A 9,905-nucleotide genomic window follows, 5' to 3' on the forward strand; every position below is an offset into this window, starting at 1 on the left:
TTTATTGAGGATTTTTGCATCGATGTTCATCAGGGATATTGGTCTAAAATTCTCTTTTTTTGTTGTGTCTCTGCCAGGCTTTGGTATCAGGATGATGTTGGCCTCATAAAATGAGTTAGGGAGGATTCCCTCTTTTTCTATTGATTGGAATAGTTTCAGAAGGAATGGTACCAGCTCCTCCTTGTACCTCTGGTAGAATTCAGCTGTGAATCCATCTGGTCCTGGACTTTTTTTGGTTGGTAGGCTATTAATTGTTGCCTCAATTTCAGAGCCTGCTATTGGTCTATTCAGGGATTCAACTTCTTCCTGGTTTAGTCTTGGGAGAGTGTAAGTGTCCAGGAAATTATCCATTTCTTCTAGATTTTCTAGTTGATTTGCGTAGAGGCATTTATAGTATTCTCTGATGGTTGTTTGTATTTCTGTGGGGTCGGTGGTGATATCCCCTTTATCATTTTTTATTGCGTCTATTTGATTCTTCTCTCTTTTCTTCTTTATTAGTCTAGCTAGCGGTCTGTCAATTTTGTTGATCTTTTCAAAAAACCAACTCCTGGATTCATTGATTTTTTGGAGGGTTTTTTGTGTCTCTATCTCCTTCAGTTCTGCTCTGATCTTAGTTATTTCTTGCCTTCTGCTAGCTTTTGAATGTGTTTGCTCTTGCCTCTCTAGTTCTTTTAATTGTGATGTTAGAGTGTCAATTTTAGATCTCTCCTGCTTTCTCTTGTGGGCATTTAGTGCTATAAATTTCCCTCTACACACTGCTTTAAATGTGTCCCAGAGATTCTGGTATGTTGTATCTTTGTTCTCATTGGTTTCAAAGAACATCTTTATTTCTGCTTTCATTTCGTTATGTACCCAGTAGTCATTCAGGAGCAGGTTGTTCAGTTTCCATGTAGTTGAGCGGTTTGGATTGAGTTTCTTAGTCCTGAGTTCTAGTTTGATTGCACTGTGGTCTGAGAGACAGTTTGTTATAATTTCTGTTCTTGTACATTTGCTGAGGAGTGCTTTACTTCCAATTATGTGGTCAATTTTGGAATAAGTGCGATGTGGTGCTGAGAAGAATGTATATTCTGTTGATTTGGGGTGGAGAGTTCTATAGATGTCTATTAGGTCCGCTTGGTGCAGAGATGAGTTCAATTCCTGGATATCCTTGTTAACTTTCTGTCTCGTTGATCTGTCTAATGTTGACAGTGGAGTGTTGAAGTCTCCCATTATTATTGTATGGGAGTCTAAGTCTCTTTGTAGGTCTCTAAGGACTTGCTTTATGAATCTGGGTGCTCCTGTATTGGGTGCATATATATTTAGGAGAGTTAGCTCTTCCTGTTGAATTGATCCCTTTACCATTATGTAATGGCCTTCTTTGTCTCTTTTGATCTTTGATGGTTTAAAGTCTGTTTTATCAGAGACTAGGATTGCAACCCCTGCTTTTTTTTGTTCTCCATTTGCTTGGTAGATCTTCCTCCATCCCTTTATTTTGAGCCTATGTATGTCTCTGCATGTGAGATGGGTCTCCTGAATACAGCAGACTGATGGGTCTTGACTCTTGATCCAGTTTGCCAGTCTGTGTCTTTTAATTGGAGCATTTAGTCCATTGACATTTAAGGTTAATATTGTTATGTGTGAACTTGATCCTGTCATTATGATATTAACTGGTTATTTTGCTCGTTAGTTGATGCAGTTTCTTCCTAGCCTCGATGGTCTTTACATTTTGGCATGTTTTTGCAATGGCTGGTACCGGTTGTTCCTTTCCATGTTTAGGGCTTCCTTCAGGGTCTCTTGTAAGGCAGGCCTGGTGGTGACAAAATCTCTAAGCATTTGCTTATCTGTAAAGGATTTTATTTCTCCTTCACTGATGAAGCTTAGTTTGGCTGGATATGAAATTCTGGGTTGAAAATTCTTTTCTTTAAGAACGTTGAATATTGGCCCCCACTCTCTTCTGGCTTGTAGAGTTTCTGCCGAGAGGTCTGCTGTTATTCTGATGGGCTTCCCTTTGTGGGTAACCCGACCTTTCTCTCTGGCTGCCCTTAAGATTTTTTCCTTCATTTCAACTTTGGTGAATCTGGCAATTATGTGTCTTGGAGTTGCTCTTCTGGAGGAGTATCTTTGTGGCGTTCTCTGTATTTCCTGAATTTGAATGTTGGCCTGCCCTACTAGGTTGGGGAAGTTCTCCTGGATGATATCCTGAAGAGTGTTTTCCAACTTGGTTCCATTTTCCCCCTCACTTTCAGGCACCCCAATCAGACGTAGATTTGGTCTTTTTACATAATCCCATACTTCTTGCAGGCTTTGTTCATTTCTTTTTCTTCTTTTTTCTTTTGGTTTTCTCTTCTCGCTTCATTTCATTCATTTGATCCTCAATCGCTGATACTCTTTCTTCCAGTTGATCGAGTCGGTTACGAAGCTTGTGCATTTGTCACGTATTTCTCGTGTCATGGTTTTCATCTCTGTCATTTCGTTTATGATCTTCTCTGCATTAATTAGTCTAGCTGTCAATTCTTCCACTTTTTTTCAAGATTTTTAGTTTCTTTGCGCTGGGTACGTAATTCCTCCTTTAGCTCTGAGAAGTTTGATGGACTGAAGCCTTCTTCTCTCATCTCGTCAAAGTCATTCTCTGACCAGCTTTGATCCGTTGCTGGCGATGGGCTGCGCTCCTTTGCAGGGGGAGATGCGCTCTTATTTTTTGAATTTCCAGCTTTTCTGCCCTGCTTCTTCCCCATCTTTGTGGTTTTATCTGTCTCTGGTCTTTGATGATGGTGACGTACTGATGGGGTTTTGGTATAGGTGTCCTTCCTGTTTGATAGTTTTCCGTCTGACAGTCAGAAGGACTGTCTGTTGGTCTGTTGGAGATTGCTTGAGGTCCACTCCAGACCCTGTTTGCCTGGGTATCAGCAGCAGAGGTTGCCGAAGATAGAATATTGCTGAACAGCGAGTGTACCTGTCTGATTCTTCTTTGGAAGTTTCCTCTCAGGGGTGACGCCACCCTGTGAGGTGTGGGGTGTCAGACTGCCCCTAGTGGGGGATGTCTCCCAGCTAGGCTACTCAGGGGTCAGGGACCCACCTGAGCAGGCAGTCTGTCCGTTCTCAGATCTCAACCTCCGCGTTAGGAGATCCACGGCTCTCCCCAAAGCTGTCAGACAGAGTCGTTCGGGTCTGCAGCGGCCCGCTCTTTCCCCTAATGGACTGCAGCTGTGCGCTGTCCGCAGCGATAGAGTCTACAGAGACAGGCAGGCTTCCTTGAGCTGCTGTGAGCTCCACCCAGTTCGAGCTTCCCAGCGGCTTTGTTTACCTACTTAAGCCTCAGCAATGGCGGGCGCCCCTCCCCCAGCCTCGCTGCTGCCTTGCGGATAGATCGCCGCAGACGGCTGTGTTAGCAGTGAGGGAGGCTCCGTGGGCGTGGGACCCTCCCGGCCAGGTGTGGGATATATTCTCCTGGTGTGCCTGTTTCCTTAAAGCGCAGTATTGGGGTGGGAGTTACCCGATTTTCCAGGTGTTGTGTGTCTCAGTTCCCCTGGCTAGGAAAAGAGATTTCCTTCCCCCTTGCGCTTCCAGGTGAGGCGATGCCTCGCCCTGCTTCAGCTCACGCTGGTCAGGCTGCAGCAGCTGACCCGCACCGATTGTCCGGCACTCCCTAGAGAGATGACCCCAGTACCTCAGTTGAAAATGCAGAAATCACCGGTCTTCTGTGTCGCTCGCGCTGGGAGTTGGAGACTGGAGCTGTTCCTATTCGGCCATCTTGCTCCGTTTTTGTGTTTTTTTTTTTTTTTGAGATGGAGTCTCGCTCTGTCGCCCAGGCTGGAGTGCAGTGGCCGGATCTCAGCTCACTGCAGCTCCGCCTCCCGGGTTTACGCCATTCTCCTGCCTCAGCCTCCCGAGTAGTGGGACTACAGGTGCCCACCACCTCGCCCGGCTAGTTTTTTGTATTTTTTAGTAGAGACGGGGTTTCACCGGGTTAGCCAGGGTGGTCTTGATCTCCTGACCTCGTGATCCGCCCGTCTCGGCCTCCTAAAGTGCTGGGATTACAGGCTTGAGCCACCACGCCCGGCCCTCTTTTCTGTTTTTTTAATAGCAACCATCAGAGCAGGGTGGGATGATATCTCTTTGAGGGTTTCATTTGCATTTCCCAGGTGATTAGTGATGGTGAACACTTTTTTCACATACTTATTTGTCATATGCATGTCTTATTTTAAAAAATATCTATTCATGTCCTTTGCCAACTTTTAATGGGATTATTTTTTTTATTGAGTTATTTGCATATTCTGAATATTAGTGTCTGGTTAGGTGAATATTTGCAAATATATTTTTCAATTCTGCACGTTGTCTGTTCACTTTGTTGATTATTTCTTTTTCTTTGCAGAATCCTTTTAGTTTAATTAAGTCTCGTTTGTCTGTTTTACGGTTTTTTTGGTTGTGCTCTTGAGGTCTTAGCAGCAAATTATTTGCCTAGACAAATGTCCAGAATAGTATTGCCTAGGTTTTCTTGCAGGATTTTTATAGTCTCGGGTCCTATGTATAAGTTTCTAATCCATCTTGGTTGATTTTTGTATATGTTGAGGGATAGAAGTCCAGTTTCATTTTTCTGTATATGGCAATCCAATTTTCCCAGCACAATTTGTTGAAAAGGATGTCCTTTCCCCAATAAATGTTCTGATAACTTTGTCAAAGATTAGTTTACTGTTAATATGTAGCTTCACTTCTGGTTCTCTATTCTGTTTTAATTATCTACATATCTATTTTAATACAAGCACCATGCTATTTTATCTGCTGTACAAAATGGGGGTATAGATCTTTATTTTAGCTCTTGATTGCAATTCTTTTGTATATATACTCTGAAGTTGGATTTCTGAATTATATAGTAGTTCTATTTTAAATATATCACCCTTGTAATATAACTTGAAGTCAGGTAATGTGATGTCTTTGGCTTTGCTCTTTTTGCATAATATTGTTATGTTTATTTGGGTTCTTTTTTGGTTCTGTGTGTATATTAGAACTGATTTTTTTCTAGTGCTGTGGAAAATGATGTTATTTTGATAGAGATTGCATTTAATCTGTTGATTGCTTTTGGTGGTATGATCATATTAACAATATTAATTTTTCTGATTCATGAGAATGTGATATTATTTCATTTGTTTCTGTCATCTAAAATTTTCTTTATCAGTGTTTTTTAGTTTTCCTTGTAGAGATTATTCACCTCTTTGGTTAAATTTATTCTTAGGTAATTTTGTTATAGTTATTTTAAATGCAATTGCCTTCTTGATTTGGTTCCAGCAAAATTATTATTGATATATAGAAATGCTATTAATTTTTATATGTTGATTTTGTATCCTGAAACATTACTAAATTCATTTATCAAATGTAAGAGTTTTTTGGTGGAGTTTTTAGGTTTTACCAGGTATAAGATTATGTCATCAGCAAATAGCGATAATTTGACATCTCTTTTCCAGTTTTGATGCCTTTTATTTATTTATTTATTTATTTATTTATTTAGAGACGGAGTCTCACTCTGTGGCCCAGGCTGGAGTGCAGTGACACGATCTCAGCTCACTACAAGCTCTGCCTCCCATGTTCACGCCATTCTCCTGCCTCAGCCTCCCAAGTAGCTAGTACTACAGGTGCCCGCCACCATGCCCGGCTAATTTTTTTGTATTTTTAGTAGAGATGGGGTTTCAACGTGTTAGCCAGGATGGTCTCGATCTCCTGACCTCATGATCTGCCCATCTCGGCCTCCCAAAGTGCTGGGATTACAGGTGTGGATGCCTTTTAATTTTTTTATCTTGCCTGACTGCTCTGGCTAGGGCTTTCGGTAGTATCTTGAGTAGGAGTGGTGAAAATGGACATCATGGTCTTGTTCCAGTTCCAGGGCCACTTGCTGGCCCCTGAGGCCCAGTCCAGGCCTGGAGGCTTGGGCTCCTACCCTGACTTGGGTCCTATCCCCCACTAACAGCAGTCGGCACTCAAGGGTGGTCCTTGGCAGGCAAGGACATGGAGGAAAGACTTTCACCTTTTACCTATTCAGTGTAATGTTGGCTGTGGGTTTGTCATGTATGGCCTTTATTATTTTGATATGTGTTTCTTATATGCTGAGTTTGAGGGTTTTTTTTTTTTAATGAGGGATGCTGAATTCTATTAAATTATTCTTGTGTGTTTATTGAGATGATTATATGGGTTTTGTCCTTAATTTTCTTTATATGTTGAATCATAGTTATTGATTTGCATATGTTAAACCATCCTTGAATCCCTGGAATAAAATCCATGTGATCCAATCACCTCCCATCAGGTCCCTCCATTGACACGTGGAGAGTACAATTTGACATGGGATTTGGGTGGACACAGAGCCAAACACTATCACTCACTGGCTCCTGTATTGGGGATTCACTTTTGGTTCCTAGCTGGTCCCAGACACATAAGTTGCACATTTTCCTTTTCTTTCCTAGATATTAGTGTTTTGTGTTGCTTTTCTGTTGATTTCCCTTGTTTTTTTTGGATTAATATATTAAAAGTATGACTGTCTACATACTACTTTCGTCCTTCTAAATGGATGCAGTATTGCTAAAATGCTGTCATCAGCCATCTTTAAAAAATCCTGTATTATTAACTATAGGAATTTTATTATAAAGTAGAGCTCTAGAATTTATTAATCTTATATAATCAAAACTGTATATCTTTTCAACAAGTTCTCACCAACCACTGACCACTACTATTCTTTTTTCTGTTTCTGTAAGATTGACTATTTTGGATGCCTCATATAAGTGAAATCATGTAGTATGTGTTCTTCTGTGATTGACTTACTTCATTTAGCATGCTGTTCTGAAGGTTCATCCTTGTTGTAGTGGGTGACAGAATTCCCTTTTTAAGGCTGAATAATATTCCCTTATATATACACATATATATGTAAATTTATACATAACACACTTAGACATATATAATACATAGGTGTGTGCATATATATAACATTTTCTTAATTCATTGACCTGTCAACAAACATTTTTGTTGTTTCAACATCTTTGCTATTTTGACTAAAGCTGCCATGAAGATGGGACTGTAGATCTTTGTTTTAGATGCTGATTGCAGTTCCTTTGTGTATATACCCTGAAGTTGGATTTCCGGATTATATGCTAGTTCTATTTTAAATTTTTTGAAGAACCTTCATTGTGTTTTCTGTTGTGGCTACACCGTTTCACATTCTCAACAATGGTGTGCAATTTTTCTCTTTTTTCCACATCCTCACCAACATTTGTCATCTTTGGTTTTATTGAATCATAGACATTGTAACAGGTGTGAGCTAATACCTTATTGTGGTTTTGATTTGCATTTACCCGATGACTCACAATGTTGGGCACTCTTTCATATACCTATGGGTCATTTGCAAATCTTCTTTCAAGAAAAGTCTATTTAAATTACTTGCCCATTTCAAAAATTTATGTTTGATACCCTATAATGGTACTGTTTAAGGGATATAACATGATGTTTTGATACATGTATGAGTTCTGTGATGAGAAAATTTGGAAATTAACATATCCATTACCTTAAACATTTATCATTTCTTTGTGAGGAGAACATATAAAAACCTCTCTTTTAGCTATTTTGAAATATACAATACATTGTTATTAACACTAGTCATCCTACTATGCAATAAACCACAAGAACTTATTCCTTCTATCTAACCATAGCTTTGTATTTATTGACCAATCTTTCATCATTCTCCCCTTTCTCCTCCCCTCCCCATTCTCTGGTAACCACTATTCTACTCTTTTTTTCTATGAGAACAACTTGTAACATTTCATCTGAGTAAGACCATCATATGGTATTTGCAATATTTCTGCTCCTGTCTTTCTCTCATTTTTAATAAGGTTATTTTTAAAAATTTGTTTTTGTTATTATGTTTTTCCTTATATATTTTGGAAATTAACCCCTTATCAGACATACAGTTTGCAAGTATCTTCTCCCATTTCCTATGTTGATTTTCAGCGTGTTGATTGTTTCCTTTTCTGTGCAAGAAGCTTCTCAGTTTAATATAATCTCACTGTCTATATTTGCTTTTGTTACCTGTGCTTTTAGTGTCAGATTCAATAAATAATTTAAAAACCCAATATCAAGAAGATATTTTTATATAGGAGTTTTACAGTTTCAAATCTTATATTTAGTTTTTAATCTTTTTTGAGTTGATTTTTGTGTATGGTTTAAGTTAAAGGTCCATTTTATTATTTTGTATGTGACTATCCAGTCTTTTCAACACCATTTATTGAAGAGACTATACTTTCCCATTAAGTATTCTTGATAACCTTGTCAAAGATTTTTTGACTATATATTCATAGGTTTATTTCAGGTCTCCCTAATATGTTTCATTGATCTATATGTGTGTCTTTATGCTAGTATCATACTGTTTTAATTACTGTAATGTGTAATATATTTGAAATCAGGAAATTTAATGCCTCAGCTTTGTTCTACTTTCTCAAGATCACTTTGGCTATTCTATATCTTTTGTTGTTCCATAGGAATTTTATATTATTTATATGTTTTTTTCTATTTCTATAAGAAATGCCATTGGTGTTTTGATGAGGATAACATTGACTCCATAGATTGTTTTAGGTAGTATAAACATTTAAAAAGTATTAATTCTTCCAACCCATGAAACAGGGATGTCTTTCCATTTATTTCTGTCTTTAATTTCTTTCATCATTGTCTTTTACTTTTTGTTGTACAAGTCTTTTACCTTCTTGGTTAAGTTTATTCTTGGGTGTTTAATTTTTATTTTTGATACTATTGCAAAAGAATCTGTCTTCTCAATCTCCTTTTGAGATAGTTCATTATTAGTATATAGAAAGAACTTTTTGTATGTTTATTTTGTACCCTGCAACTTTACTGACTTCATTTTTTAGTTCTAATTGTTGCTGTGTTTTTTGTGGAGTCTTTAGGATACGCTATTTATAAGATCATGCCATCTGCATACAGAGATAATTTTAATTCTTTCTTTCCAATTTTGTTTTCTCTTTTCCTTGCCTAATTGCTCTGGTTAGGACTTCTGGTACTATTTTTGATACAAGTGACAAGAGTTGCATTTTTTATCTTGTTCCTGATCTTAGAGGAAAAGCCTTCATTGTTTCACCATTGAATATAATGTTAGGTGTGGACTTGTTGTATACGGTCTTTATTATGTTCAGGTAAATTTCTTTTATATCTAGTTTCTTGAACATTTTTACCATAAAACATAGTTGAATTTGGTCAAGTGCTTTTTCTGCAAATATTAAGATGATCATGTGGTTTTTATCTTTAAATATGTTAATGTGATGTGCCACATTTACTGATTTGCATATATTAGACTATTTTTGTATCCAGTGATAAATCCCACTTGGTCATGGTGTATGATCTTTTAAATATACCACTGAACTCAGTTTGCTAGTAAGGACTTTTGCATGTATGATCATCAGGATATTGGCCTATAATAGGCTTTTTATGTTTTGTCTTTGTCTGGCTTTGGTATCAGGGAAATGCTGGTCTCATACAATGAGTTTGGAAGAGTTTGTGAATGATGGGCATTATTTTTATTTAAATAGTTGGTTAGGTTCACCAGTGAAAGTGCCTGGTCCTGAACTTTTCTTTGTTTGGAGGTTTTTGATTAGGGTTATTCAGTATTCTTACTCATTATTGGTTTGTTCAGATTTTGTACTTTTTCATCATTCAGTCTTGCTAGTTCATATGTTTCCAGAGATGTTTTCCTTTCTTGTAGGTTATCCAGTTTTTGATGCATAATTGTTTATGGTAGTCTCTTATAAATTTTATTTTATTTCTGTGGCATCAATTGTCATGTTTCCTTTTTATTTCTAATTGTATTTGAATCTTTTCACTTTTTATTATGTTAGCTAAAAGTGTGTCAGTATTGTTTATCTGAATTTTTAGTTTCTATTTCATTT

The sequence above is a fragment of the Trachypithecus francoisi genome, unplaced genomic scaffold (genome assembly GCF_009764315.1).
Source record: "Trachypithecus francoisi isolate TF-2019V2 unplaced genomic scaffold, Tfra_2.0 Lachesis_group6, whole genome shotgun sequence".
NCBI lineage: Eukaryota > Metazoa > Chordata > Mammalia > Primates > Cercopithecidae > Trachypithecus > Trachypithecus francoisi.